The sequence below is a fragment of the Ambystoma mexicanum genome, chromosome 1p (genome assembly GCF_040938575.1).
Source record: "Ambystoma mexicanum isolate Mex_15411 chromosome 1p, UKY_AmexF1_1, whole genome shotgun sequence".
Lineage (NCBI taxonomy): Eukaryota > Metazoa > Chordata > Amphibia > Caudata > Ambystomatidae > Ambystoma > Ambystoma mexicanum.
The window spans coordinates 263,391,560-263,410,710 of NC_090921.1; positions in this window are offsets into that span (position 1 = coordinate 263,391,560).

Here is a 19,151-nt window from a genome sequence, read left to right on the forward strand (position 1 = left end):
TGAAATTTTAAAGTTCAAAAAGACAAGTGCAGCTTGCGACTAGAAAATGACAAGTGACAGCTTTACAAATGACAGGTGACAGTTAGGAGGCAGTTCTACTTAGATTAAATAGATTGAATTATATTATTTAACTAAGAGATTGGTTCTGCACAGTTTTCTAGGTACTCACACTATATTCTTGAGTGAAATGGGCCTCGCCATGGATCTGGTCAGGGTTTTGGACTGGACTCTGGTCTGGTCTGGTCTGGCCTCTGCACTTCACAGTGATCTGGGTCAGCTCTCTCTGCTGGTCTGGGTCTCTCTGGGTACAGCACTGCTTTCTCTCTGGTCTGGTCTCTTAGTTCTGGATAGATTGAAGTCTCTAGTTTGGCTTTCTGGAGGTTGATGGAGGTAAGTATGGATTTTTCCGGCAGAGCGTCCCGCTGCAGATGGAATTTGGAAGGTCCCTATCTGTCCTGTCTGTCTGCTTTTATGTGTTTAGAATGTGGGTGTGTTCTAGCATCACTGACCCTACCTCTCTCTCAGCTTCTAATTGGTCAAACTTCCATTTATCATTTGATTGGGGAATGAACTGTGAGTCAGAGTGATGTCATTTTACAGCCTGCAGAAAGTCCACTCCTCCTGTCAACTTACACACAAATCTAGATTTGAAACAAATACATATTTGCAGAGGTACATATTGTTTTAAAATCATATGCACCCATCATGCATTACAGGAGGTATCCCCTGTTCAAACTCTGCTCTTCCTGGGAGCTTGCATTCAGAACTGGCACATATTTCACTTTTTAACTGATTTTGCAATTTCTGACATGGACCCAACTTTACATACATGTGTGCAGGGAGTAGGGACATTAACTGATGAAGTTTCAGATTTTTAACATGCATACATTTAGAGTTATATCCACTTTTCCGCTGACACCCCCCTGAACACGCCACCGGGTCGAAAAACCTCTTAAAATGTGGGCAGAAAAATCACAAGAATTATGGTGTCATTTATAAAATTTTCACATGTCCGCTCTATGAGTTATTCATCTTTTTAAAGTTATGTTCTGGCTCCAAAGGGGTGTGGTTTTCCAGGTCACATGGTATAGAAACCAGTCTTTCCAGTTTCTGCCAAGCCAGCTTGCTCTCACAGGCAGTGCTCCTCCCAGCTCCTGCCAAGAGGAAGCTACAATTTACGACTGCGGTAATAAAAACCTTTGCCTGAGTGAAGAGGGCTTTGTTCACTCTCTTGCAGAGCACAGATAATTCAATTATCAGATAGATGGCATATCCTTAGTGTGGGCAGCAAAAGGAAGGTTGGCCTGGGAACACAGCTGTGACTCAAGTTTCCCTTCTGATGGGGGTAGTTGCCAGGCAGAATTCAGTTCCTTAAGCCAGGTTTCAGATAAAATGTCATTTTTTTGTTCCCCAGTTCCTGCATTCAAATAAAACTAAACATTTTCACATATGCAGCTAGAAGGCTGATTCTAAGTTTAAAACTATGACATTTAAACAATTGCAACCTATGTGATACTCAAAAGTAGGTCACTCAGTCAATTTAAACATTTTCGATTTTAGTGTCTTTAAATCCAGTGCAACTTAAACTGCTGACTCCATAGCAGTTTTGTTATAAGCATTGTTTTGGGCTCTTCATTTCCCAGATTTTGTAGGCACACAACACTCCATTCTGCCAAATGTCTGCTGGTGTCCAGTGAGTTTTTAGATGTGTTGCAATGTTTAAAATAGACAGTTTGAGCCTGCCTTCAGAGAAACACAGGGTGGTTTTAAACTGCCGGCTTTTGGATAGTGGTGAGTACTGGTACTGCACCCATTTTTGGGATTTAAGAAAATGAATTCCCAACAGTTATGGGTTTGCTCTTGGCAATCAGCATTGCCATTCCCAATGGTTTCAGACTACTGTGTGGGTAGTCCAATGGTGGTTTTAGGCAGTGTCCTTCTGTGCCCATAACATCGGCAAAAATGAGTGGCAGCCTATTCTTCATGCATTTCCCTGTGCATTTTCTGGGAAGCTCTGGCCATCATGATGTTTTCATGTCAGTACTGCACAGTTTTGAGGTAGGGCTCGGATGCATGGGTAAATACATCCCACAGAAGTACTCCCTTCCAGGGGTGACATCCATCCAGTAAGGGGCCAGTTCCTGGTGGATCAGAAGGAGCTGGTTTGGAGGATCCTTTAGACCGGGTGGTGCAGGAGCAGCCAGCAGCTACCCAGGGTCAGGGCCCAGGCAGGGTGGCCCTGAAGGTCTGTATGCAGGGTCAGGGCCCAGGCAAGGTGGCCCTGAGGTAATGTCAAGGTGGCAGTCCTGGCCAGGTGGTGCTGATACCTGCCGTTGCAGGAGTAGACAGCTATCCAGGTTCATGGAACAGGTCGGGTGGCTGTGAAGGATTGCCAGGGCTGACAGTCCAGGCAGAGGGGTACAGTATCACAAGGGAAGGAGTTGCTGTGCTGCACTTCAGGAGAGCTTTTACTGGCTGGCCACGCAGTAAAGTGGCAGGAGATGCAGAAGGAACTGGAGGCCAATAAGGTGTGCTCTACCATGCTGGAGCCGGTTGTGGTGGTGGTGGCCTGCATAGGGTCCTGGTGGCATTGACAGTGTCCCGGCGGAGGAGTTATCCAGATCGGGTGCAGGTCGAGTGCCAGGAGCGGTGCCGTGAGGCAAAGCAGTTCGGAGTCGGTGCCGGCTGGACAGTGCATTTACAGGTGGCTGTGAGTGCTAGCAGAGAGTGGCTATCACGGTGCCAGGAGCAGTGCTGTGAGGGATAGCAGAGCGGAGTCTCTGCCAGCCGGACAACGTACTTCTATGAAGGGGTGAGTGCTAGCTGAGAGGCGTAATTGCTAGCAGCTTCTTGTTGTTGGAGCAACGTATGGTGGACAAATAATTGTTGCTGTTGGCCACGTGGTGCAGCAACAGCGGGACGGGGACATGGCTTATGCCGGCGTTGGTAATGTGTACAGTGATGTTTCATTTGCGGAGTCAGCAACTAAAATGGCAACGTCCTCAGTCTTGGAGCCGGCGTTCCAGCAGAGGCAGCTGGAACGCAATGTTGCTATGGAACCCAGTGTGTGCGCCGAGTGTCTTGAAGAGTGTGTTCCGAATGGGGAACTTAGGGTTTACTTCCCGCAAGAGAATGGAGCAGCTATGGAGGTGCAAGGAGAATCTACTGTGGCAGCGGAGCCTGAAGCAGGAACAGCAGGTTCTGTTCATTTTCTGAAATGCAAGGATGTACTCGGTGTCAAGAGGCAGCGTTCGTTTTCCGTGCAGGGGGAATGTGCGGATGGTGGGTGGGTCGGAGCATGGAAAAAGAAAGTGCTGCGTCTATCTGTGTCGTGGGGAGGTGGCATCGAGAGGAGTTTTGTGACAAGTGCCTCCGCGTTGTGGAGAACTTGAGGGAGCTCGACCCTGACATTTGGGGTTTCTACATGCAGTAGAAGGCCCTCACCTTGAAGAAGGTCTAGCATGGTAGGTATTGTGGGTGGCCTGTCATTGTATTGTTGTTTTCAATATTGTGGCCTCAGCGACTTTATTGGTAGTGGGTTGAGTGAGGGGCTAATGTTAGTGTCCAAGGCCTGTCAGCTGGAATATTGGTGTGTTTATGTTGTGGCCTTTACTGTTTAGCACATGGTTTCATGGGTAGGTGGACTCGTGGGTGCGGGGGTGCACTTGAGTTGAGGACATTTTACTTTTGGTTGCCGTGTTGGCTTTACTGTATCCAGGTTCATGGCCCAGGTCGGATGGCTTTATCTTGACCTTGTTTTCTTTCCAGGGGGCTGGAGTCGTGGGTGTGGGGATGCACCGGTGCATTGGGTTTTATATGGACTTGTGGGTGCGGGGATGCATGAGTCCTGTATTTGGACTGTTATTTTGTTTCAATCACTTCGGACATGAGGGTGCGGGGAAAGCGCTGGGACTCGAGCGCTGTAACTCAAGTGCTGATACTTGATGTTCAGTTTTGGTTCCATGCTTTGGGGCGAAGCACATTATGTAAGAGCATGTTTCATGTTGTTGTGTTTTTTGTGTTTGTAGGGGATTTTCCCCTGGTGGATTTGGTGCATTTCTCTCAGGATGGCAAGGGTGGGTCCCGATTGTGTGTGGTTGCTGTGAGGGGTGTATTTCTCGGAATGGCAGGGTGGGTCCTGAGTGTTTGAGCATTCAGTTGCTGCCTGGCTGGTGTGTTGCTACTGAGCGTTTTAGCAGTGCAGTGCTGCCAGTTGGGTATTTTTGGTGTTAGTTGTTTTTGCAGTGAGGTGCTGCAGGGCTTAGGAGGGCCGGGTGGGTCCTTGGTATTTTTGCAGTGAGGTGCTGCTGGGTTGCAGTTAGGTGCTGCTGGTGTTTGTGCAGTGAGGCGCTGTGGGGTTGCAGTGAGGTGCTGCCGGTGGTCTTGCAGTGAGGTGCTGCAGGGTTGTTGTTTTTTGTGCTTTGCATCAAGCAATTTCTTTTCTTTCTTCTTGCCGGACATCAGGCTTAGGTCATGGACTTGTTGGGGTTGTGTGTACTTGGCATTTTTCATGTTCCATTGTTTGCCCATCTTACTGGGAGTCGCATTGTGGGGTTACTTGGTGGTTGCAATTGTGGTGTGGATGTTATAGGAGGGAGTGGAGTTTGTGAGTTGTTGGTTCTGATAGGTTGGTGGTTGGGACGTGTTTCCAGTTGGTGGTTGGAGCTGGACATTGGGCTTCACGTGTTTCCAGTGGGTGGTTTAGCTGGAGTTGTATTTCATTTGTTTTGAACTTGTTGGTGGGTTCATCTGGTGTACCGGTTCCAGTTCTCAATTATTTTTACCTGGAGCTTGTGCGTTTTTTCAAGTTTTGCTTTGCGATGGTGTTCGTTTGCACATCAAGCCATGCCAGTTCCAGTTTTCATTATTTTCCTATGGAGCTTGGCATGTTTAGGTTTGTTGTTCAGGTTGTTCTGTCATTCCATTACTTGGTTTTGATTGTTGCTATCAAGGTCATGGCAAGGCAGGGTTTCTAGGTGATACTTCTTGTGTGTGTGTGACTTTTACGGTTTGTTGGTATTGTGGTGTGGATTTGGTTGGCATGCACAAGTCGGGGAATGGTGTTGTCGGTTGTTGGTCTTAATTGGTCTGCGTGCTGGCCACACGTGGATTGTGTAAGAAGCGATTGGTGGCGTTGTGGATTTTCTCCTTGTGTTGTTTTGTAGGGAGAGAGAAGTGTCATAATGTCATCTGGGTGTAGAGGACAGGTGTAGATGCTGAGTGATGATGTCACATGGGCATCTGTGTGTGGATGCAGAATGTAAGGTCATATGGAACCTGGAGTGTTGGTGAGAGGGACATGGAGTGTTGGTGAGACAGGGTTTAAGGGTTCTACGGTGGCAGTTGGAGTTGCTGTCCTGGCTGGAGTGGATGTCCCAGTACTTCATATCTTATGACTTCCCTGTACTCACAGCCAGGAATAAACTTACCTGATAACTTACCTCCTGACTCCAGCGTGGTGTGTGAGAGGCGAACCCCAGTACTTCACAGCACCCACGTGAATGGAGATGGACAGATGAAGACAGACCAATGGCCTGGCATCCCATATGGAGCATGCCATGCCATGGCTCCTCCTTTCCATATTGTAGAATTGTACTATATTTTTGATTACATCATTAGTAATGGTGTTTGTGCTTATAATGAACCCACATACCTATGGAAATCAGAAAGTTTGGCGGCAGCAGAGTTCTTTGCTAATGCATTTCTATTTTGGAGAAATAAATACTTGTTATCCTTGCAAGCGTGTTTTGGGCCTTTTTCCCTAGCGGCTATATTTTTCTGGTGTGAGCATGTAAGGGCCTGTCTTCATTTGGTGACCCCGACGTGATCCCAGCAACACCTGCATGGACAGATGCTTCGAGGCCGCTTCGACTGAGACACCACGCCCACCTGCAGCAACCAGTCCCAGGCGTGTCAATCCCAGCGGTTTGCAGGAGGTGTTTTTACCAAATTGCTGTCTCCTCTTTGAAGCGGGGCACAGTTCTGGAGAGAATGCGGGCCGTTGTTGGAACCCTGCGATGGAGGAGTTGGGGTGAACACTCATTTGTGAGTATACCCTGGCAAGGAATAACAAGTAGGGGAAGGGCATATGGGAAGCGGAGTGGATATTGAGCTGTTGGAGAATGAGGTTGCTTGTGTGGTGTGGGTGTGATTTTGTGCTTTTATGATTATTGATTTTTTAAGGAGTATATTAGGGAATGGAAAACAGGAGTGGAGGGAACCTCCTCAAGTAAGGCGAGAAGGTGGTACCAGTTACATTGTGGTAAGGTAAAAATGGAAATACGTAGGTGACCCACATAAGTCGGCTCGGGTTCAGTAGTGGTTATTTTAGCTTGTTACTTTAGCTTATTTGTTTTTCATATTTTTTGTTGTGTAGGGTGATGGCCCAAGGAGGGAGTTTGTATAAATAGCGGTGTGTTTTGAGTGCATGGAGTGGGAAGAGTGGGTGCGCATGAAAGGGAGGGGAAGTAACGTGGGCTGATGGGGAGGCGAGAGCGACAAATTGATTGTTTGTGACATTTGCAGTGAGCACAGCGTGGGAACAGAAGCGTAGGGATGCTTTACAGCGCATACACCGCTGCAATTTGTGGGGAGAAAACCTGTATAGTACATGTACAAGTCCTTGCCTTTTTACCAGGAGATGATAGAGACGTGCCACAAAAAGTGGGTGACAGAAAAACAGGGGGGACGGGGGGTGCCACGCACCTGGCCAGAGCAGGGCCACCATAACAAAGGAATTATGGACCATATGACTACATTCCTAGTAGGGAAAGACAAGGTAAACAGAAAGGACATTTTAGAACTATGGAAAATGATTGAGGACGTGGAAGACTCCAATGAGGTAGGGTCATGGAACACCCATGAAGGGGGCCAGCAAGCAGAAATGGGTTGAACCCAAACAGAATACAAGGAGGTATATCCATTGGCAGTGTTTCCAAGGACCCAACATTTGTGTTCAACTGGACCACGGTCCTGCCACCTCCATTAAATACCCACTCGAGCAACCATTCCACCTCAGGAGTATGCAGGACAGAGGGAATTAGAAGGGGCCATAGAACTGGCCCAACCAGTGCTAGAGCACCTCTGATTAGCACATAGTGAGGAAAAGGGGAGCGGACTAGACGAGTGGAGAGCGGGGGATATTTTGTTCAGATTGGACAGTACTGCAATAAAGGACGTACATATAGAGAAGAAAAGAGATGAACAAGCACGCAGCACAAGGTATGCAACTGTAAGGTCAGATGGTGGCTTAGTTGGAGAACAGGGAGAGAATTGGTGGAGTACAGTGGATGAGTTTGAGGATGACGGTGAGGAGGAAGAAAAACAGGCACCGGAAATAATACCTTGAGTGGAATTTTCGTGGGATGAGAGGGTATGAAGGTTTAGCTATATGGCAGTAGCGAGGAAATAGGGAAGTGCCGGAAGAAAGGAGGGGAAGAGAGTGGGCTTCCAGATGTCTATGATACACAAGGGAGATGGGAGGGCACAGTATGTACACTGGGCTCAGATGGACAAGAACAATTTTATCAAACCGCTCCCGCTCTTAGCAGCGGAGGCAGGGAAATGGATGTAAGCATTTGAAAAGCAGACTGCGGGTGTACCCCTTGCCGTAGGTGATCTGAAATGTTTATTAGTGGCGATAGTTAGAGAACAGGCTGGAGATGTGTGGATTAAAGCAGGAAACCCCAGAGTAACGTTGGGTGACAATGCGCATGACGGGGCACCATTCAACAACATCAGAGCGCAGGTGTGTGGCACTCTTCGGTGCACCTACCCTGACACCCCACATTTAATCGATCATGCAAAACACTATGGGTGATGACAAAGAGCCTGTGCAGTAAATTAAGGCTTAGGAGATGGAAAGACTGGGGACCAGTAGTGCCAATCAGTTCCTCTTTTCTATTTCAGATGTCCAAATAGCAGCATTTTAGCCAGGAAGATGACAAGGGAAATGGGGAGGCAGACAGCAGTACCCCACCCAGGATTGGCACCAAAGAGGTCAGCAGTATGGGCATGGTGGATTTAGGGGGGGAGAAGGCTTTGAGGAGTGTAGGACTGAGAGGGGCAGGTATAGGTTCCTCACAGTGGTGGAACTGCAGGAAGTGGGGACATTTTTTGTGAGAATGTAGAAGCAGGCTAGGGCTTGTATACAACAAGTACAATCATTATCACCACTTGCAAATACACAACAAATACCAACACCAAGAATGACCTCCATACCCTATGAAATACACCGAGCATACACACAACTCCCACCCCAGCACCCGGGGAACACCCCCAGCAGCAGCACCCACAACAGCAGCACCTGCAACAACAGTACCCACAACAGCAGCACCCGCAACACGCACTACAAACAATGCCCCGAAATGGAAATGGCAACATGCACACATGCAATGAAGTAGCAAATGGCACCACAGTGCCATACAGAGGGGTGAGCGTAATGAGAAACAAACCCTTCATGTTTCCGGGTCAAACACATACCTGGATTAGGACAGCCCACAGAGAGCGCTTGCGTGCCCAGTCCGCTCTATGACCGTCCGCCCTGATGCAGAACCCTTGGTGGAAGCAGAGATAGGAAACAAACACTTAATTTTTATAGTCGATACAGGTGCCACAAAATCATGCATCAGTGAGGGAGACTTCCCACTATTGGGCCACACTCCTGACATGCAGGGCTTCTCTGGGGCTGTCTCCACGGTCCCATACACTAAAGAGGTTGACCTCAAAATACAGGGGGAGGTTGTGCAGGCCCTCCTACTGTATTCTGAAAGTTCCACAGTGAACTTGATGGGCAGGGATCTGCTCAGCAAGCTCAAAATTACATTATCGTTCAGACAGAGGCATTGTTTGTGTCACGCCAGGGATGTGCATCATCAGACCACAGATTTCATTTTTTGCCCTGTTGTGACCCCCGAGTTGGCGGCAGGTACAATACTGTCCCTAGATTTACACGGATTGGTGATCTCAGCAAAGAGGATTGTTGCGATAGGGACTGACCAGGACGGGTGCAAGTTGCACACTGTACTTTGCATTGACCCTACAGTACCTCTGAAGTAGGTGACATGAGGCAATTGGATAATGATTCAGGATCTTCACCCCCTGAATGATGTTGTGCAGCAAGAATCTGCTGTGATTCCTAACCCTTCCACGATCTTGTGTAGCATCCTCAAACAGGCACAACATTTTCGGTGGTTGACCTCAAAAATGCTTTCTTCTCCATGCCATTGCACTGAGACTCACAGTTCCTCACTGTCTTCGCAGATAGAGGAATGAGTTTCAAAAACACAAGATTACCTCAAGAGTACTGTGAGAGTACCAGCATTTTTAACAGAATACTCCACACAGATTAAGGCAACATCCAAGTGTCCAGCATGATCATTCAGTACGTGGACAGCCTGCTGGTATGCAGCAACACTGCAGACAAGACTCAATTACACTCTTGCAGCTTCTGGCTCACAAGGGGTATAAGGTTAACAAGGCAACACTGCAATACTGTCTACAAGAGCTTTTTAAAAAAATCTAAGGCAGGTAATATTAGCACATGGCAAACAAATACCTGACTGCCCTGCCGCTGTGTGCACCAACCCCCAGCCGACGATAGTGAAATAAATGCAAAAGTTAATAGGGTTGTGCAATTACTGCAGGCCTGGATACTTTATTATGCAGCATACACAAGGCCGCTCTTACAGGTCTTCAAGGAAGAACCAAAAACGTACAATGTTACAACATTTTGATGAGCAAAAAAAAAGGTGATTTCAACTGTCCGTGTTAGCAACCCCCAATTAAACAGTTTTCACACTCTAATGGCCAGTTTATCACATCCGTGCTGACTGAGAAAAGCACAATGGGCCGCAAGCCATTGGCCTATTACAGTGGCAAATTACATTCAGTAATGCAAGGGCAATTCACTTGGGAACAGACTCTTGCAGCTGCAGCATTTGATATTGAGAAAAGTTCCACAATTGTGATGGGCTGTTCAATTATGCTCTACGTGGAACATGCTGTCTTTGCCATTTTAGAAAGGTCAACATCTACCCTGAATACTCAAAGCGCAGCTGCATACAAGATTATTCTCTCCAGCCCAGATAACCACATTGTACAATGTAAAACAGCGAACCCTGCGACATTCATTACAAAATGTGCACAGATGAGGATTTGGCCAGACACAACTGACATACGAGGGAGAAGAGGATGACATTCCCAAAACAATGGGCAGACCACTTGGGGGGGATCCTATTCGTTGATGGGTCAGCGACAATTGACCAGGCTGTAGGTCTCAAATATACTAGCGCAGCAGTGGTGTGCCTAGTGGTCAGTAAATATGAGACGCTGATTATGAATAGATTGCCAATGCACTATTCAGCGCAGGCAGCACAACTCATTGTGCTCATCGATCTGCTGCAATCATCACAACGATGTCATGTGACCATTTATTCTTATTCAGCATGCATCATTACAACCAGTGCAAGCCGGTCTTTCAGGATGGTGAAGAAAGGGCGTTAGGAGGGTGACTGGGTCCCCAGTACAGCATGCAGCGTTATTAGACAAGCTCATTTGTGCACTGTCATATGCCTTCTGTAGTGGCTGTAGTTAAATACGCCACCCATACAAACAACACAGGGGATGTGTCACCCGAAAATGCTGCCGCATACACAATGGCCTAAATAGCAGCATATCTCCCAGTACCAACTGTGGTGGATTATGTTGTCACAACACCCTCAACTGACCATCAACCTGTCTCATTCATTGCCCTGCCCATAGTGCAAATTATTGAGTTACAAGGAAGGGCCCCAAAAGAAAAGCAGTTGTGGGTAAAAAGGGGATGCACACAATCCCCTACTGAATTTTTGTAGAGACAAGAATGTACAGGAAAAGCAAGGATGCCACACAAAACTTTAATTGTAGCATTTGTTCAACTCCATCACCATCCCGCAGCTCCAAACACCACATTGCTGCTGATATACAAGAGGATTGGTTTATTACAAACATTCAGGAACACTTGACAAGTTTGGTCATGAGATGCACCAGGTGTCAAATCTTCAGCACAGGCATGACATTGAGAACACTGAGAGGCACTTTGCCCACCCTATAGGGCCATTCTGCGAGCTGCACATCGACTATGTGGACATGGGCGAGAGATGCAGCCGATCCTGATATCCGATTGTTGTCTGCCTCTTCTCACGATGGGTGGAGGCTGATCCTTGTGCAATTCTGGATGGCAAATGCGCAGTCACATTCCTGGTCCGAAGTGTTCCCCCGAAGGGGTGTGGGTGATGTGTTAAGGTCAGATAATGGCACACACTTTTTCAATTAGTTGTTTAAGGATATTACTGCACTGCTTGTCATTAAACACCGGATGTGTACGATTTATCACCTCAGGCCAACAGAGTTGTAGAGAGGACCAACAGACTCCTCAAAAGTAAGCTGTTGAAGAAAAATTGGGTGCATTGCATACATTTGCCTCTGTTCAGTTTGAGAACACAGCCCAGCAAAGACAATCATTTGTCACCCTAAGAGGTGGTAACTCGTTGCATTCACACATCAATGTCTCCCATTAAGAGACCATCAGACACACACATAGGGCAGCAGCTGTTTTAGGTGACAAGTTCAAAGACTATTTAACAACTCTAACACAAGCACTCAAATGTATTTCCTGACAGATTGCACCGCCCGATCAGAAGATGCGCCAGGTGTAACAGCTGACTCCACGACTGATACCCCACCCACTCAACCCCTGCTGCCAGGAGAATTGGTCTATGTGCGGACGTTGCACCAGCATTTTAAAAGACTGGTAGTGTGTGCATATCTCTCTCTATCACTTATACATTAAAAAAGTTGCAATTATAGTATTATGCCTAGGTTATCATATTCATATATGTGTGCAATGTATTTTAGAGCAGGTATATTTTCAATATCTATGCTTAGAAATTAAAAGATCAATGTAAATATTACATCAAACACACACCCGAATGAAACTGAAGATTTATTTTCGCGAAGGCCAAACTTTACTCATCAACATGTTAACAATTCTGTACATGATACAAATGTACCTCCTCAAAATTGATTTTTAGAATATATTGCTTGGTCTCTAATGTTCCCAACATTTTCTAATACCTTTTATAACACAAACTTTATCCATGTAAATATTATTAGTAGTGTTATAAATGGATATATAGGTGTACCCAAACTTACGAAGAGACAAGCACGAAGGGCGAAGTACAACACCTACCACAGGCTTGGCTGTGACACCATAGAAGATGTGCGTCACCCAGAAATGTCTAATAGTTGGTATACAGACCAAGTGATGCAAGGATTAAAATACACAAATAACAAATTGCAAGAAACAACAGTAAGCTGCATGGCAGAGGGCCTGATGGGATGCGAAAAAGGGGTTCTTGCATGGGTAGAAGCAGTATGTGCACTGTTATGGACTGAACATATCACAAACGTAACATGGATTGAGGCAATGGAAAAGCCAGTGAAAGTGCACAGTGAAGAAACACATGAACTTTGCTTTTACAGTGCCAGAGCAGGCCAACGAACATTGCAATAAGACTTTTTCCTGTTGCACATTTGTGACTCCAAAAGATGCTGAGAATGGCTATGTCGCACATAATAGAAGCTGTGCAGAACCTGGGAGTGCCCATGAAGAAAGAAGCTGGAATACAAAATGAAGGCTGGTTCAATCTGCTTTTCTCTTGGGCTCTATCCTGGCTGGGGCGATTGTGAAAATGCTAGTGCCTGTCATCGTCTTCATCATGGTCATTTTTTGCATGGGCCAAATGGGACTCTGATGGTGTGCCAAAGCAGTGCCCAGTAGTGCAATGATGATGGTCTCAATTGGGGGAACATGCAAAGCACTTTGTGGTACCACAGAAAACGGTACCCAGACAGATGACCAAAACAAACCCCACTTTATAGATTGACCATCCTTTAAACCCCCAGGGTACAGTAACACCAACCCCACCTTTCACAGAAAATTATCCAGAGCATTGGGTAGATTTAGCAGGGGATGGGGGTTGTATTTACATGACATGTACCCCAGAGGAATATGCCTAATCTGGAGCAAGTTTACGAGATGTTTGCAGAGCATGGGTTCCAAAGGACAGGCCACCGCCATACCTGGAAGCTGAAAGGTTAAATAGGGTGCAGAGGGGGGAGGAAAACATATACTGGAACTTAGTTGCCAATGACACTGTGGGGAGTTTGTTAATTTAGGCTTAACGAAAGGCGGGAATGTTGGGAAGGCGAAAGGGTATTCCCACCCCCCTAGGTGATATTGAATGAGGAATAAACGCTAAGTGAGCACATCCAGGGAGAAGGGGGCAGGGAGGCGCACAAAATGTGGGGTGTGCAATCACCTTGCTGCATGCATTACATGCTATATGGTAGATGCAGGTGTGAACGCCATCTTGGCAAGCAGCAGCTATCTTAGAAGTTAGGCCCAAGCACGACAAACAGCATTTTGTGTGTTCAAATTAGGCTCTTTGCATGAGCACGAACACAACCCCCACCCTGGCCCGGTCTCCGAGATCTACAACATTCTGCATTGTTCAGAAAGTTACAGGGCCTCGTGCCCTGGGAAAAATGCACCCTGCAAGGTCTTGAGAAGGGAGCAGAGCGCCTCTTGGTAGTACCATTGCACCGAACAGATAGTAAGGCCCTCCTAACCCAAGAAATTCCCAACTGAGAAATACAGCTTTACCATGCTTTAAACCCATGAAACAGATCCACCCAAACCCAGTCCACCGACCATAAAAATGTTACACCCCTCGATCGATCTAAGATCAGAAGGCAAGGCTATCGTGCCTTCAGAAATGGGTCATGTGATTTGTGCAGCAAGGTGCAGAGTGGCTTCAGAATTATAGGCTAAAACTAAGGAGGCAGACCTTGGGAGCTGCTGATCTGTCTGGGAGCAAGAGAAGCATGTGGGTTAGTGTGACCTCGGCTCTCCTACCAAGCCCATCCTTGTATCTGCCAGGTGCATTGTTACAACGATAGATTAACATTGTTTATCAGAGTAGCTAATTAATTGTTAGGTCAGCTCATCACTGATGACGAGCCCAGCAGCACCCACATGAATGTAGATGGACAGATAAAGATGGACCAATGGCCTGGAATCCCATTTGGAGCAGGCCCGACATGTATAGGGCTCCTCCAATCCGTATTGTAGAATTGTACTGTATATGATTCCGTCATTAGTGACAATGTTTGTGCTCATAATGTACCGCACATGCCTATGGAACTCAGAACGTTCAGCGGCAGCAGAGTTCTTTGCTGATGCATTTCTATTTTGTAGATACATATCCTTAGGGGGTCTTATTTTTTCTGGTGTGAGCGTGCAGGGGCCTGCCTTCACTTGTTAGATCCCAGCTTCTATTTTTGCATCTTCCTTTTTTTATATGTTTTACCCAAGAAAACCAATCAGAAATTGAATGGCTTTTCACCCCATTTTTATCAAATATTGTGCTGTAAAATGCACAATTTCAACACATTATTTTAAAGCGATCCCCTGCATCACTCATGGACCTTCACTGTGCTCAGTTTTTCATGCTAGTTCTAGGGAGATGTTAATGCTCCTCCACTAAATCTATGGAATCTATCTTATGGAAAGATATCCATTTGAAGATCAGTCTGGTCAGTGATGGCACTCTTGTTCAGAGGAGAAAAAAGAAATTCTAAACTATTCACTTTAAGATCAATATTTCTGTAAAAGCCTGATAAGCAGATAAAAACTTGGAATCCTTCAGAAAAGGTTACTTCAGTAAAATATCGATCTCAGGTAAAAATCTAATAATCTAATAACATATACAATTAGAGTAACCTGTTGACCACTAACAATTTCCACCCATACTTTCGCCTCCGTTAATGTGCTATAGGCATTAAAATGTTTCATCAAATATATATTCTTTTCCCGGGTCAAAGCAACACACAACACCAAAATACATCTGAAGTTTCAGTCTCGGTCAGGTGGTTACATAAATGATAATTCCTCAAAGAAAATGGCCAATTAGCTCTTGAACCCAAAAGCTCTCGTGTTGGCCATGAATTAAAATGGGGTCTCAGAAAATAGTTACAATGTTTATCACAGGGGAATTTCATTAAATAATTAGGCACGGAATTAAGTGCCTTTTTCTCCTACTGGAAATGTTTAAAAATATCAATCCTCACAATCAGAAAGAGTCTGAATACAGTGGTATTGCCATAATTTAGATTTTGCTCTCTCCGATGTAAGCATAAGAATGTCCATTGACATGCCTGCCGCCTCCATGTGGCAATCGTTGTTCCATTTCTGAACCAACCAGTCTGAATCTGTTCCAAAATGGCCCCCCAAAACTGACAAAACCGCATTGGAGTGGCCCAGCAAACATTTCCTTAAAAGAGACAAGGCACACTATCTTTCCATCACAGTTAATGAAAGGAGGTCCAATTCATATCGAATAATCTGAACTGGGACGCTTTTGGGTAGGGCCACAAACTTCTTCCAGTATGCAGCTTCTAATTGGTTCCAATTAACACTTGTAAGCATTAATTTAGATTCCGCACCATATAACAAAGTCGGAACTACTTTTTGTTTAAAGTAAATAATCGCCTATAGACATGAACTTTTTTTCCAAATCCCCCATGTAAAATTTGACCTTGGGCGGCTGCTGTCCTTGCCTTCGATTTTAATTCCTCAAGGTAAGGCACTTCCCTTATATTGTCATTGCTACAGACCCCCAAATATTGATACTCATATACCCCTTGCAGAGAGAACTTGTTTAGGTACCAAGTAAATGGAAATTGTTTTCTCCCCTTCTTTCTAGATAAAATCAAGATTTTGATTTTTTAACGTTTAGTCAGGCCTTTTTCAGCTGTATACAATTCTAGTCTTGTGAGTTTGTGCTGCAAACCCACTGGGGACCGATCCAATAATATAAAATCGTCGTCATATAAAAGCCATGCCCCAGGAAGGCCCACAACCTCGGAGGAAAAGGCTACGTATGACATCACACTAGTCATGTGTCAGCTGGTTTATTTTCATTTTTAGGTTGGTGGGATGTTTTAAGTGTTCTTCAGCACTGTACTGGATGGGTTCTCCCGTGCCTTCAAGACAGTGGCCTTACACAAAATGTGGGTGACCCCCTTGTATGCCTGCGGAGGTCCTCCAACCCACAGCTGTCAGGTTTCTCAGATCCATGAGTGTCACCACAAGCCAGTCCTGTATTCTTTCTCCTCTGCATGCTGTAGACTTGTAGGCCCATCCTTACAGTGGGAAAAACAAAACTACATGTTCCAGCATGCAATGGAAAAAAATAGGACTGGCACAAATTGTCTCACATGGAATTGGGAAACTAGGCAGCTATGCCCACCTTAAGCTCTTTGAAGAAGTGCAAGCGGTGCCACCAATTCTCTGTTTGACCTTAGCCTCCGCACACACACAACGCACATAATTATCATGCTGCAGAAGAGGTGTGCCACATGCATGAACGTTGTTTGGGGTGAGCCCACGGTAGCAGCTACACCCCTAACATTTCCTTTGGTCCCTCTGGCACTGTCCTTCTGATCCACTCCCCTTCACACTTACATGTAAAGTGATCAGTCACTCAGTGAAAAAACACTATTTACCTGGCATTTTCACAATATTCTGGTACGGTGTGGTAAACCTCCGACCTCTATAATGGATCTCTGTTCACTATGAAATAAAAATTGCAGAGTAACGCCAATGTGGAACAATGTGAACGGACATACTCTGCGTCCTCTGTGAACGTAAGGCTGGCAGATGACCCTTCGATGCAACGAATAGTAGCTACCCCCAGGAATCCTTTTAGCGAGGCGAGGACATAGGGACAAAGAAAATGGCTGGTTTCTGCCCAATGAGGAACAACCGGATGCTCTGAGCCCAGAAAAAGAGGGTGACAGCTTCAAAGCTCCATAAAGTCAGACATGAGGGTCCTAAGGCACAATAATCTTGAGGATTACCTAGTGAGTTAGACAATTTACCTATGGAGGGGATTCCCTCAAAATGAGCACAAAAATGGTTCCTTCTCTGGTACAGCAAACCTGGAGACATCACGCTACACCTACCCAAGTGTGGCGATCCCGTAATTGGAGCACCATCATCCCTAAGAGCACTGCACTTGGTGTTAAAATCCCTAGTTCAATTTGTTGGTAGGGACTTCCAGGTATGCCAGCGCATGGCTGAGGGTCCGCTGACTTCGAGGGCCCAACGTCCTCCCCAGAGTGAATGGTGGACTCAGTCAATGGCAAGTACAAACTGCTGTTTATTACAAATAAAACCAACAGGGATCAATACAAGAAAACAAGACTCTGGCATCATCACTTGGGACATTCCCTAAAAAACCTATCAGCACGAGGGAATTCGGTATCGAGAACATTAGTACCAATAGGGGCCCATATAGGTATTATTCTACTGGTCCTTGCATGTTAGGTGGCTGACCTGACCCGTCCCTAAAAAACGATCTATTACATTGTTGCAGAGTGAGGGGCTTACATTGGTTCCTACCCTTTGCCATCCACCACTGGGTTTCTTAACTGTGATTAGTTAGAGCTGCTCTCCCCAGGCCTGGGACTCTATCGAGTTCTCAGCTCGCTGTGCACCTCTTCAAGGTTATATGAACGATTATGTGTGTATTGTAACTTGTGTGTACCACCTTTGCCTATGAGATTATGCTCCTCATGTCGCAACACTTGTTGCAGCTCGTGTCTGGTTTGCTGGGATCGGCTCTGCTTTCTCACTACGGATGACTGCCCATTGTCTCGTGCGGCTGTACCATGTGTTTAGAGACCACAAATTTGAGCCCTTCAGCTCACATTTATGAGGATTTATTCTGTTTTTCTGCAGCTGGTCCCCTTGTTGTCTGGAGATTGGAATGTGTCCTCATATCTCTGACCTTGGAAAGTGTCTTCGTATCTGTGACCTTGGCTGTGACCCTATCTTGCAGGTCTTGCTCCTTGTGTAGCCTGAATCAGCTTCTCCTCGCCTCATGCGCCGATAATGCGGTTTCTACATCGTCCATGTTAAGTTCCCTATAGGTTAGTTATGCGTGGCTCTATCAGGCTACATATATACTCCTGTATTTCCACTCGACCATTGCTACAAGCATCTGCTAGCTTGCTCAGGATCTCTTGTTTAGTTTATTGATTTATAGAGCGCACCTAACCCGGAGGTATCTGGGCGCATTTGCTTGAGCAAACCACAATGGTTACAATCATAAAAAATACAGTTGGTAGTTGACTTGTGTTACCGATCAAGTAAATATGCCAGACAGATGCAATGCTTACAATGTGCACTATAGTTACAAATCAAGAGAAAAAAAATACATTTGCCTCGTGTTACAGATCCAGGAGTTAATCAAAGCATGTGGTATGTGCTGAGGAAATTTGTTGGCCTTAGTTTTGCTGGGCAAAGAGCCAGGTTTTTACCTTTTTTCTGAAATACCAAAATGATGGTTCAGCTCTTAGTGCTGTCTGCAGGGAGTTCCAGAGCTCAGCAGATAGCACCAGGAAACTAGTCCCGCCAGCTTTTTGTAGTTTGTATTTAGGAATATTTAGGCAGTGTGAGTAGTTCAACCTGGTAGGCCTGGTAGATTGGTTTCTGGTGAATTTTTCGATCAAGTATTTTTGGGCCGAGTTGGAAAGGCATTTGAGCGTGATCACTAGAATTCTGAATGTGATTCTGTCTTACACTGGGAGCCAATGGGTGTTGTGTCTTACTGATGAGATATGGTTGGTTCGTGGGATGTTTAAAGTAGATCTAAGTGCATTGTTTTGACTCACTTGTAATTTATTCAAGTTTCGTTTATTAGAGCGTAAGTATAAGGTATTACAATAGTCCAGCTTAGATAATATAAGTGCTCTGCCCAATGTGATGCAACTGTTGGTGGACAGAAAAGGTTTGCAAGCAAGCATTGATCAGCTTAGAAGTGTAAGCTGTTGCTGAAGCCATCACATTAACTTGTCTAGTGAGGGAGAGGGTGGAGTCCAAGTATATGCCTAGAGTTTTGCCCTAGTTGGAGACTTTGATATTATTAACATCGATATTAGAGGATTTGCATAGGATATCTAGCTTGTTTAACTGCAACCGTCGGCCAATGAGAAGTAACTTGGTCTTTTCGTTCAGGCATAGGTCATGGGTGGCCATCCATGCC